At 41.2% G+C, this 13953-nt stretch overlaps 1 pseudogene; it reads left to right on the top strand.

The window, feature by feature from the left end:
- The first annotated feature begins 2513 nt into the window (after positions 1-2513).
- LOC101644245 lies at positions 2514-7769 on the top strand (annotated as a pseudogene).
- The last annotated feature ends 6184 nt before the right edge of the window (positions 7770-13953 follow it).

A 13953-nucleotide genomic window follows, 5' to 3' on the forward strand; every position in this document is an offset into this window, starting at 1 on the left:
CGCTCCCAGAACTGTTGGTCCCATTGTTTTCTCCTCCAGATGGTTCATCCAGACTATTTTATTTTGATAGACCTGTGGAGATAATAACATGCACAGAAACAAGACTGAGCAAAACCAAGCAATAAAAGAAAACAAAACAACAACAAAAAGCCAATGACAAAAAGCAAAACAAAACAAAACAAAAACCACAACACAACAACAACAACAAAAAGGAAAGGCTTGTAGTTAGTTCAAGGACTCTTTGTTGGCCTTGTTTTCTAGTTGAGTCTGATGGGGTGCCAAGACCTGGCCCCAAAGTCTATTTTTGGTATTCCTTGGGGATTTTGTTGCTCTGTCCCCCTTGCTGTTCTGTTGCACGCCCTTTGTGTTTTGCTTCGGTGTGGTGGGATCAGGTAGGTAACTGCTTCCTTTTAAGCATTTTCTCTGAACTTTCAGCCTTTGAATTGGATTCAGATTACAGAACAAGCACATCTTTTAAAAGTGTCAGATAATAGATTTCTTTTTTCAGCTCCCATGGAAAAAGTAAACACAACTTTGAACACCCATTAACTTTTAGAGGTTAAGTGTTGTGGCTTATGTAATTTATGATACAGAAATTCCTGGGTTATATAAACCGGTAGATTACAAGTGAGTTATGGTCAGTTGGAGATAAGAACAGAGTTATGGTTGAAAGAACACACGCCTCGAAGCAGTAGGCCTCTTGAAACAAGCCTAACTTTCCGAGTGATTTACTTGAAAAATCTTGACATCCGTGCAGGAAAGCTCCCAGAAGATGCAGAATTATCTGAATTTCCCTCCGTCACTTCGGTCCGAGTCTGTTACATTGGAAGACAGGTCAGGAATGTAACAAGCATTCAAACAGAAGGAGCTAAAGTGAGCGAGTTTCAAACGCGCACCTTTCCCATAAATAGAAAAAGAAAGGTGGTAAACAGGTTATTTTGAACATTGTGGACTGGGTGGTGCAGATTAGCCCATGGTGATGCTGAAAGAAGGCCTTGCTGACCCGCGTCGCCATCCTTACTTGGCCTGCACTGTAAAACAAACCGACAGACAACACCCCAGATCTTCTTTCGGAATCCTGTCATAGCTGCTCTCATAGTTACTGGTCTTTAAGCACAGGCACGATCAGTAGTGAACACAATGTGGTGTGGTAGGGGCATCCAACGATTGAGAAAATAACTATCTATTCTGAATGTTTCATTTCGTCTCCGTCCCATCCCCACTGCTTGAGGGTAGCCAGAGGTTTCGGTGCCAAGTCCCACTTCTTTTTCTCCAGGAGAATGTTTAACCCCAGTTCTAAACTCGCTACCATGGAACTGACTCTGACTCATGGGGACCCTCAGGGCAGGGTCAAATGGCTCCGGCCTTCCAAGGCAAAAACGGGAACTTTTTCCAGGAGTAGAATGCCTCGTCTTTCTCCTGAGGCTTGGTAGTTTCAAACTGCGGACCTTGCGGATCGCAGCCCAGTGCGTAACCAATATGTCACCAGAGGAGACGCATATCACCTAGATCTGTGCTCATGGAACGAGTGCACTGGATTGCATAATGAGGGGCTGAGGAGGGCGGAAGGCGAGTGGCTGGACAGTGGAGGTTGTTGGAATGTGTTGGTCTCTGGTGGTGGTGCCTGCAGACTCAATGGGAAACAGTGGGACTTTGGGAATCAGAGCAAAGCATCGAGTGATGGGGTGGATTTCGTGAATACTGAATGAATGAGCCACGAATGAACCACTTGGATTGGACAATGTCTTTCAAGATTGTGTGATTAAGACAGACTGAGTACCAGGCCAGAGGGCCTTCCTTAATTGTTCTTCTGTTGGTGGTGGGTGGGGCCTACAAATATGGAAGTCCCGGTCATTTCTCGGGGAAGAGGACTCCACCATCTGGAATTTGATTTGGAAAAATAAAGAGAGGTGACATTTGATGTAGCTGATGATTGAAGAACAAATTCATAGCCATGGCGTTTGTTTCACAAACTTGAGTGTATTCTCCCTTCCCCCTGAGCTCCGCACATGCGGCACTCTGGGACACGTAGGCCAGAGATGGAGCATTTTCCTTTCAGGCCAGAACATTGAGTTCTACAAGGAGTTAAGAAAAGCCAATACTTTAACATATCAACTGTTTACTAACTTAACTATTCAGTGCTAGATACTGTGAGTATGAGGGGGGAAAAAAGTGGTAAAGTGGTATTTGCCCTTGAGTAAGTGAGCACACTTTCAAGAACACATAAAATCTACCTATAAAGAGTTGATGATGTCAATAAACAGTCAGCAGGATGGGCGTGGCAGGGCTAAGTTCATCTCAAAAGTATTATAAAACAATTTGTCTTTTATCGTATTTTGTGAAAGAAAAGAGAACTCTTTAAGCCTATAGGTTTGAATGAAATTGGATGGAAATCAGATTTCTGGTTACCTGTAGTCTCAATTTTCCCAGTATAAAGCACGATTGGGTAGAAAGTAGCTTAGTAGTATGTGAGCCTGTGGTTTATTTCCCGAGGGTTGTAGCAACAAATTACCATGAACGATGAAGCTGTTAAAAACCAAAAACCAGAAAACAAACTAAAACCCAGTTTTGGAGACAGCAAGTCTGAATTCCTGGTGTGAAGGACTCTGCTCTTTCAGAAGGCTCTAGGAGGAAGAGACTGTCTTGTCCCCGCCTGCTTCCGGTCATCTGTCTCAGTCACTCGCCGGTTTGAGGGACCGTCACTTCAATATCTACTCAGTTCTCAGCATGCTCTCCCTTCTGACCCATTCGGTCTCTTTATCGTCTCTATTCTTTTCGTCAGGCAATATCCCAGCATGCCCTCATGTTAACTAATTACCTTTGTACAGACTCTATTTCCAAATAAGGTCACATTCACAGATACTGCAGTATCCCTTGCTGGGGTGCAGTGAAGGACACAATTTAACATATAACACTGAGACGGTTAGGAACAGGTGAGGCTGATATTTGAAAATTCAAATAACCCGATAGATAACATTACTTAGGTGAAACACTGAAGGTGTAATTTTTAACAATATCAATACATAATTTTAGGTAGAAGGTGAAATCAGAAAGTTTGAGAACTTCCTTGAAGGAAATTCGACCTGTGGTTTTAAACTAGAATCCACTGATGTCTGTTGAGAACATTCAGGTGCTTTGGAACAAAAATTAAATGCTTGTCAACCTTTATAAGGAAGATGGTGGTCAATTTCCCTCTGGTTATCTTCAACTGGAAAAAGGGACCACTCTTCAGACCACCATGTTAAATCCCAGCACTAGCCCTTGTTTTAAATTTAAATGATGAACTTCTGAAAATGTCAAAGAGCCAAGATTTGTTAATGAGTGGATTCATTTTTTTTCCTTCTAATTTTTGTCAACTATCTGAATGTGTTATAGAATTTTTAATAATAATGATTTTAATAAAATAACTTTTATTGTGAAATAGGTAGCAGCGATTTACATTTCAGATCACCGCTGTCCAGGCAGGACTAGAAATAAACCAAAGGGTTTTAATGAACCAGATATGTAACAGGGACTACAGTGTCTAGAACTCTCTAGAGATGTCATTTTAACCTCAAGAGACCGAGTACAGAGAGGGGACTCTCTGCAGTGCACCCTCGGTAGAAAACAGAGTGCTGTAAAGCCTACTGTGGGTGGCCGGGGAGGGTAACTGAGCAATCTGAACCACTAAAGAGCCTGAGAGGTACCAACGATGACATCTTTCTTCACTTGGTCATAATTTCTTGTTCTTCACAAGCCATGGATTTTATATATATTTTCTGTGAAAGAAATGAGAATGCTACATAAGATATTTTATAGTAACGTATATCTCAGGGATAAATGCTATTTTTAGAAATGGCTAGAAAGTGAATTTTCCTCTTGTGTCATATCTGTGTACCCAAGTTTGCTATAAATTTATTTGAAAATGCAAGCCTTTCAAAAGTGGAATAATAGCCTAGAGATAAGCACGTGTAAACAAAATCTGACTTTGGGTTTTAGGAAAGTTGATCTTACTGATTAGTTTCTAACCTTATTGTTGATAAACCCAAACCAAAGCAAACAAAGCGAAACCAGTAATGAACATACAACCCCCCCACCCCCAAACCCGACAACAACAACAATCTCTTGTCCTTGAGTCTTTTGACTTGTGATCCTACATGGGTTTCTAAGGCTGTGTCTCTGGATGGGGGCAGACAGCCTCATCTTCCTCTGGAAGAGTGTCAGGTGGATTTCAACCACCAACTTTCTGCCATCGAGTAGATGCTGACTCATAGCAACCCTACGGGACCAGGGATCCTGTAGCTCTGTGGGTTTCTGGGACTGTAACCTTTTGCATGAATAGAGATTAGCCTTGTCTTCCTCTGGTGGAGCAGCTGGTGGTTTTGAACTGCTGACCTTGTGATTAGCAGCCCAATACATAGCCAGTACACTCACAGGGCTCCTATAGTTCCATTAAAAAGCCCTACTCTATTGGGGTATAATTTACCTACAAAAAGTGACTAGGCTTTTAAATGTTCAGATCTACGTTTATTTAAATGTATGGTTCAAGAGTTTTGATAAATTTCTACTAGGTGACTACCATCCCAAGCAAAATCTAGAACACTTTATCACCTCAGATAAATTCTCTCTGGCCACAGGCATTTACTTTTCTAAACCCTACACCCCAAACAACCACTGCTCTGACATGTTTTCACTGTAGATTTACACCACTGCTCTAGATCATAATATAAGTGGGATAATAAAATATGTACTGCTTTATGCTTGACTGCTTTCATACAACAAAGTGTTTAGGATTTATTGTTATAGTGATAGTCAATTTCTTTGCTTTTGCTAAGTAGTATTCCATTGTATGATTGTACCATGATTCATCTCTTGTCTGTGGTAGCTACTTGGGTTGTTTCCAGTTCCTGGCTTGACTCTCTGTATAAAACTCGGTGTGCACATGTGCTCTCACTTATTTTGGGTAAATACCAAGGACCATAATTGTTGTATCATATAGCATCTCTTATGTTTAACTTTATAACAAACTACCAAACTGTAATTCAAAGTGGATGTTCCATTTCATATTTACATCAGTAATACTTAAAAGTTTGAGTTCTTGCATATACCTTGAAAACACTTGGGATAGCTATTTTTAAAAATATAGTTTTATTGGCATATACTTCACATAGCATACAATTAAAATGTTCAGTCATCTTCAGATTTATGCAATCATCACCATAATTGATTTCAGGACATTTTCTTCTCGTGCTAATTGTTGTTAGCTCCCCATTCCCCCCACATCCTTCCCTGCCATGCCCCGTATTCAGTTGCTGTCTCTATACACTACCTATCTTGTATTTCATATACAGAAAACAAAGCATGATCATACAAAATCATACAAAGCAAACAAACAAAAATCAATAATGACTAGACAAAACAGAAAAACGTCAATCAAAGAGAAAGCTTAAAATATGAAAACTGAAGCAATTTTTAAAAGGGAGATCAAATGATAAGGCATTGCATTTTAACTTAACTATATCTGCCATAATCCCCTTTCCAATGCTCTCTGTCTGATAACAAGGCTATTCACATACCTCAACTATGGTTAGAGTCATTTCACAGGAGGCTTAATCCACGTGGGGACCCTGCAAATGGATTTGGTCTTCCATTGTCATCCATAGCCTTCTGCACATCAAGTGTTCACAATCTAAGATCTGATATTATTCCCTCCTTTGGGTTTGACTATTTACAAGTCTTGCACCGCACAGGCTGGTGTGCTTTTCCCATGTAGACTTATGTTAATTTTTTCTATTTATTGATTCATGTTTGTATAGCTTTCTTTTCCTTCTAATTATATGTAATTTCCTCATTTAGTTACTAGCTTCTTAAGGTGGGAACTTATTTGAAAATGTTCTTTGTTCTTAACACCAATCAAAGTCTTCACTATGGATTAAAACTTAATAAATTATAAATTCTCAGGGGTTCAGGGGGAGGGGGAGTGAGGAGGAAGGGGGGAAAATGAGCTGAACACCAAGGGCTCAAGTGGAAAGCTGGTGTTGTGAGAATGATGAAGTCAACATATGTACTAATGTGCTGGACACAAATGACGTATGTACAGATTGTGATGAGTTGTATGAGCCCCTAATAAAATGATTATTTAATTTAAAAAAGTATATTCTGCCCCCTCCCAGGGGGATGGACAATAGAATAGTGGGTGAAAGGAGCCATCAGTCAGTGTAAGACATGAAAAAAAATTTATAAATTATCAAGAGGGGGGGAGGGAGGGAGGGGAAGGGAAAGGGGAAAAATGAGGAGCTGATATCAAGGGCTCAAGTAGAAAGAAAATGTTTTGAAAATGATGACGGCAGCAAATGTACAAATGTGCTTGACACAATGAATGGATGTATGGATTGTGATAAGAGTTGTACAAGCCCCCAATAAAATAATTTATTAAAAAAAAACCCTTAATGGATGAAAACCAAAATCTGCAGCTCCGGTGAAGCTTGCCAAGCTCCCGGATTCTAGCTTCTCTCCTTAGACAGTCTCAGCCCCCAGCCTACTCGAGATGACGGCAACCTCTGAGGTGCTGCTCATCGGTCCAAAACTCCCAGAGAGGAAAGCAAGAGAAGCCCATGAGTTGGTAAATAGTCCAGGGAAGGTCCTCCTGCCGTCTAAGGGCCCACTGACCACCGAGAGCCACTTGGAAGGCAAAGCTCTGATTTCAAATAAAACTACCAGTTGTATTTTCCAGTGTTACAGGAAGCAGGTCTCAAAACGGCTTTCACCAATCCATGGGGGGAGGCAGCTTTCGTTGACCCCCAGGGTGAAATGATTCCCATTGGGTGGGAATGTAGAAGAACAGTAACTGGTTCTCTCTTCAAAAGGAACCCTGGCATCAAGGCAGGGTACACGTTTTACTTACCCAAAGTGGAGGTTTTTCAAGGATGGTGCCAATAATGACCCACGATGGTTTGAGGAGCAGCTAATTGCTGCCAAATTTTGATTTGCTGGACTTGACAGAGGTCAAACTGAAGTGGATCCCATGAGTCACGCCACATAAGCCCTTTTTGAAATATTGGGAAAATCTTGGCTGCCCCAGGACTGTACATTGTTTGACATGAAGATTGAATGTGGTGTTGATGTAACCACCACAGGAATTGTTCTTGCTGATGTGACTGATAACAAATCCTAGAGACTGGCATCAGGGGATCGAAACCCACAGAAGAACGATGGTCATACTGTGACTGCAAAGAAGGAATCGGAAGGGCTGCGGATGGTCAAGAAACATTTCACGTGGGTTGCACAAGGGGTAGAGCTGCTTCTAAAATCACCAAGTCAGTGTAGGTTTGTAGTATAAACCGCTGATCTCCATCCCTGTGAGAAAATCAAAGAGGCTTATAGAAATGTTGGCATCCATGTGAACTTCGAGTAACATCTGCCCATAAGGGCCCAGAGGAAACTCTAAGGATTAAAGCTGGGTATGAAGGGGATGGCATTCCTAATGTCTTTGTAGCAGGAGCAGGCAGAGCAATGGTTTCGAACCAGTGCTGGCTTGTAATGTTGCATGCCCAGTGATCAGCTATACTCCCCTTGCACCAGGCTGGGGGCTCAGGATATGTGGTCTTCTCTGGCGACCCAGTGGTCTCAGCAGTTCGACTATATTTTCTCTAGAAGGATCAGCTCTGTTTGCTGCTCAGATCTTTGGCTTGAGCCATCATTTAGTATGAGCCAAACTGCAAGGAAGGATCTTAAATATGTGGATCTCCTTAAAGTAGGCTGACATGAAAACCAGAGGATGCCATTTATGAGAACTCCATGGTGTTTATTGTGAGAAAAACTCGACAAAATTCCCAATTAAGCTGCAGGAAAAAATTCTAAGTTAGAGAAAAATAAAATAAAAAATAAAAAAAGAAAGAAATTCAAAATCCTCACAACTGTACCAATAGGTCACATCATGATCAATGGAGAGGAGTTGACGTTGCCAAGGATTTCGTCTTGCTTGGACCCCCAAACAGTGCTCCTGGAGGTCAGGCAACCATTGCACTGGGTACATCTGCTGCACAAGATCTCTTGAAGGTGCTGAAAAGCAAGAATGTTACTTTGAGGACTAAGGTGTGCTTGACGAAGCCATGGTCTTCTCAATGACCTTGTATTCATGTGAAAGTTGGACTGTGAATAACGAAGGCCACGGAAGAATAGATACATTTGAATTGTGATGCTGCCGACGAACCTTGAAAGTCTCACGGACTTCCTAAAGAACTAACAAATCTGTCTTAGAAGAAATATGTCTTGACAGCTTCTTAGAGGCAAGGATGATGAGCCCTTGCCTCACATGCTTTGCTATCATTAGGGACCAGTCCCTGGAGAAGGCCATCCTGGTTGGTAAAGTTGAGGGGCTGTGAAAAAGAGGAAGGCCTTCGACCAGATGGATTGACACAGTAGCTGAAACAATGGGTTCAGCATAAATACAATGCATGGATGGAGCAGGACAGAGCAATGTCAGGCTCTATTCAACATAGTGTTGCTATGAGTCAGAACTGACTCGATGGTTCCTAACAAGAAGAAGAATAATACAGATATGTAAGGTGAACATTTTCCTTTTAAACATTGCTTTAGCTGCATCACACAACTATTGATAAGTCAGGCTTTTAATGGTTTAAACATGTTTGATAATATTTGTGATTTCTTTCTCACATTTATGTGCTATTTAAACACATGCTATTTAATTTCCAAACATTTGGCAGTTTTTGAAATCATTTTCATTTTTGATTTCTATATTGTATCCACGGTGGTAGGAAAATACTCAGTAAAATTTCCATCTTTTGATTTTGATGTATACTTGTTTTCATCCCTAGCTCATGGCCTATCCTATGAATATTCCATGTGGCCTAAAAGGGAAGATGGACTCACTGGGAAGTTGTTCAAATCTTGAATATTCGTCCTGATATTTTTTGACACAGCCGTGGGCCCTAGTTGGGCTGCTAACTGCAAGGTCAGCAGCCGGAAACCACTGGCGGCTCTGAGGGAGACCATCAGGCTTTCTGTTGCCATGCAGAGTGACCCTCTCAGACGCTCAAAGAAGCAGTCCTGCACTGCCCCGTAGGCCCTATTGGAGTTGGCATAGGCTCAATGACAGTGGGTTTGGTTTGGTTTGCGTGTCGTTCCATAAATGAATGAGGGGTATTAAAATCACCATATTGGTGAAATTCATCTCGGCCCTGTTTTCGCTTCATATAGTTTATTAGGCGTTGCAGTTGAATTTTTTTAGCTGGTGTCCTTGGAGCACAAGTGAGGATTTTTGCTTTCCCTTTTGACTTCTGTTGGCAATGAAGTATGTGATCTGGGGACAGTTTATGTGTCTTTGAATCTAAGTGATTATTGGGCTTGTTGCAGTTTTCATTTTTTCTTTTTTCCTTGTTTTCTCACTTCTGAAACATATGGTGCTCCTTGGCTGTATGTGAGATTGCCAGAACTTCTTGATTACATCAAACAGTGGGCAGGCCCATGCCCTGTTTGGTTCTTCCCTTCCACCTCCCACTGCTAGGTCAACTTGGATCAAGTAGCCACAGTTCAGAAAGTACAGAACTTGGAGAAAAGTTGCAAGCTCCAAATTGGAGGAAGGAAGTTTCATCTATTACTGATTCACTGGACATTATACCACGTACTTTTTTACATTTTTACTTTGACGTAATTTCAGACTTACTTGCAAAAATAATATGAAAAATATCTATGTAGCCTTCATTCATATTCTCCAAATAGTCACACTACTCTATTGTTTTTTGAAAATGCAATAAATAAATACATATATAAATTAATGCAATAAAATGCAGTAAATAAATAAATAAAAGCCCAGGAAAGTTTCTGGGCCTCTCAGTCTTTATCTGACTCTCAAAGAAGGTACATTTATGTAGCAAGCTACCGGACTGAAAGAGTAATCACATGGATGTTTTGAGTATTCAGGCTGAGAAAACAGCAAGGACTATAACTCTAGGGAGTGAACATGGCTGGTGGCATGCGGCTAGAGAGGCATGTAAAAAAAGGAGCGGTGGACACAGAAAGATGACTAAGGACCAGTTAAAGGACTCAGGGTAAGATCAGATATTAATGGGTGACATTGTAATGACATTTACAAAAGATCATGCTGGCTACTTTGTGGATTCTAGATTATCAAGGAAGCAAGGAGAACAATGGGAAGTTATCTCAACAATTCAAGGGAGAGATAACAGGGCTTGGGAGAGGCTAGTGGAAGTTGTGGACATATGGCAGGATTTCCAATTGGATTCACTATGAACTGTGAAAGGATTCAAGGTTGATTCAGGATATTTTTTGGCCTGAGTAATTTTGATGACTATAGTTGCCATATATTTAGAATGAGAAGACTGTGTATGGATGGTGCTTGAGTGTGGCATTTGAAATCAGAAGTTTGGTTTTGCAAATTGCAACTTTGAGATGCCTGTAAGACATGCAAATGAAATCGAGGTATACATAGTTGAGTTTCTTTAAGTCTGAAGACCAGCAGGGAGCCGCTGTATGGGAAAGGCACACATGAACGTGTTTATCCTCGAGATGATGTTTATAGTGCTTATGGTCCGAGGAGGCACCAGGGATACCATTAGACAGGAATTGAAATGGTCTGTGGACTGAGTGCTAGGGCTTGCTCACACGTAGAGTGGGAGATTAGAAAGATGCTTCCTATGCAGTCAGAGGAGAAAGGAATCAGAAAGGTGGGCTGAAAGCAAGTGAAGATCGGGAGCCACGTCATACTGCTGCTGATATGACTGAGAATTGACCACTGGGTCAAGCCCACACTGTGATAGACAGTGTTTGTTTTTTTTGTTTGTTTTTTTCTGTGGTTGGAATAAGCACAAAAGAGAATAAGGAGGTAAATGGAGACAGCACGTCAAGGCATCTTTCTGAGGGAGCCTTGGCTACTACACTGGATTAATCGCAAAGGGGGAATTCTATGACCAAGGAAAAGCTCTCTTTGAAACTGGAGTTTAATTCCTTGTGAGAGAAGGGAGTCAAGGGCATTTGTAATGAAAGTATTCAGCAAAGTCTATGCTTTTCATCAAAGGCAATCGGCTTTTCTTATTTAAAATTTCTATCAATTCCAAAAATCTACATCACGGACTATGATGCAAAGCAGCCCAATGAGAACTCCTGTCCTCCATCCACCTGACGTTTGCATAGGCCGTTGCTCTGAACACCCTAAGTGCTGCTTGGTTTGGCTTGGAGCAGGGCAGGATCCCGCAAAGAGAACAATTCAGCTGCATAACTGCTCTTCCCTTAACCTTCTCTGATTAGTTTTCTGAGAGTTTCCCGGGTGTCTGGCTACGGCGCTGGCTCTCTCCCTGCCATGGGGTGAACCTCATGCCTTGGAACGAATTGACTCACAGGATGAGGGATGGTGGGCAGGAGGGATAAGCTCGCTGTTTTGTTTCTGTATCTGCTTCTTCTGAGAGGACTTTCACAGCGAGGGAATCTATATTTTTAGCATTAGCATGCTCCGTTTCAATGTTGTGAACATTCATTTTCAACCTACTATATTTAGTGAAGGTTTAATTATCCAAGTAGGGAAACTAGTTTCAAGCCGTCACCTTTCATTCCTTGCTCATCAAAACAGCCCCCTGCAGCTGAGAATAGCAATTTCAGCTACACCTGGGGAGGGCAACTGACAGGAAAGCTCCCACTCTTCAACAGGAGCCCAGAATGCAGGTGAGTCCTGTCTTCACTTCCTCTCTGTTCTAAGTTTCTCATTGTCTTGCTGGAAACAAGAGGTGACCTCACCTCTTGCAACAGACCCTTGGCGGGCTGGGGTTCTTTGGCACTGTCTTCCCTTCCTAAAGAGAAATTGTGATCACATTAGAAATTATGAAAATGAGAAAACAGTATTTTTTTAAATAAGGAAGAAAATCTGAGTTGTATTTTTATTTATCTATAATGGTTTCAGTGGCATATTACACAATCCAGTATATCCACTCATGTGTAATTCTGTTGTTCAACCCCATTGGGTGGAGTTATGCAATTATCAATGCTATCAGCTACCATTCTCCCCTTTCTCACCCCTCCTTCCTGTACCCTTAGGGAACCATTACTCCTGTTACTGTTTCTGAAGAATAGTCTATCTTGTCTTTCATGTACCAAACAAGCTTAAATATGCAAACGAACATGAAAATACAACATAATTGAGGTGAAACAAAAACGTTAATAGTGAGAGGAGGAAATATTAAAGAACTAGAGGTTATTTATGTGGTTCATCAGTGCTATATCGAACCCTGGATTTATCATCCCTTCTCTGTGGCCCTTCTGAGAGGGACTGTCCAGTTACCTTGCAGTTGAGTTTTGGGTCTCCAGTATATCTATGCCCCTTCACTTTGAGTTGGTTGTGTAAAACAGTATGTTTTGTCTGATGCTGGGGAGTTGTAGTTAAATTATGCATTTCCTTTTGTGTGTGTGTGTGTGTGTCCGAGCGTGTGCCTGGGCGAGGAGGGCCACACGACCTTTGTTGATTTGCACGTGAGACGGAAAGATGGGGTCATGCAGGCAGGACATTTCCTATGTTTTCTCCGAATATTTCTGTCACTCATCTTTCATGTATGCACTCATTCCTCTCACAGGGTCTCCTAGACCTACACCATGGCTTGGCACAGTCTTTCTGGGTCAGAGAGTTGAGGTGAAGAGTTCCAGGCTGGTACAGAGATGAAGGAGATTGATACAGGCAGGCTACTGGTGGGAGAATGAGAAAAATTGCCAATTGGCACTAAAATTGGCTCTGATTTGATACAACATTGTGCAAATGCATTCATTCATTACACAAATATTTATTCACTGACCATGGGATAGCTTGGGAGCCTGACACTAATGGGAGAGATACACACAAATAAGAAAGATGATCTTGTGGACATGCATAATTACAGAGTAAGAGCTCTGAAGAAAAGGACCTATCCCACTAACAACATAAGGCAAAGGAAAGACATCAAAAGTATTCATCTGGGGAAAGCAGAGGTTAAACTATCATTATTTGCAGATGATATGATTTTATATGAGGAAAACCCCAAAAGCTCCACAAGAAGATGCTGGAAGTGACAGAAGAATATGGCAGAGGATACAAGATCAACAAACAGAAGTTTTTTGACTGCTATATACATTGGACGAGACCATAGAAGAAGAGATAAAAAAGGTAGTACCCTTCACAATAGCCAAGCTCAAATAGAAATATCTAGGGATATACCTGACTAGAAACAAAATATTTGTATGAGAACAACTAAAGAACACTTACAGAAAGCCAAGAGGGACCTCCACAAATGGAAGGATATCCCATGCTCATGGATAGAAAGAGTTAATATAGTAAAGATGTCAGTACTGCCTAAGGCACTATATAAGCGTAATGCGATCCAGATGCAAATACCAACATCTTTCTTCAAAGAATTGGAAAAACTGATTAACAACTTCATATGGAGAGGGAAGAAGCCCAGAATTAGAGAAACCCTCAAGAAGAAGGACAAAGTAGGAGGGCTTCCTTTACATGATTTTAGCACCTATTATACAGCCACAGTGTGGCATGGGTATGATAGCTACTCAGCAGAATGAAAAATAACTGAAAACCCAGAAATAAAAAAATCATCAGCATACAGACAACTGATCTTGGATAAGGGCCCCAAAAATATGAAAAGGGAAGTGGATACCTTCTTTAACAAGTGGTGCTGGAAAAAATGGACATCTTCCTATAGAAAAATGAAGCAAGACCCTTACCTCACTCCATGCACAAGAATAAACTCACGGTGGATCACAGACTTGAGGTAAAACTCAAAACTATTAGGGCCAACAATGAGGGAATTTGGAAAAACCTAAGAGCTTTGGTGCAGGGAATATATAGGCTATCGGAAAGAGGAAAGGACACAAACACAGAGGAAGCACAAATTAACAACTGGGATATATTGAAGATAAAAAACCTGCATACATCAAAAGAATTTGCCAGGAGAGTAATGAGAG

Source organism: Echinops telfairi, unplaced genomic scaffold (assembly GCF_000313985.2).
Source record: "Echinops telfairi isolate 266 unplaced genomic scaffold, ASM31398v2 ScPeMD7_7469;HRSCAF=8507_1, whole genome shotgun sequence".
In the NCBI taxonomy this organism is placed as follows: domain Eukaryota; kingdom Metazoa; phylum Chordata; class Mammalia; order Afrosoricida; family Tenrecidae; genus Echinops; species Echinops telfairi.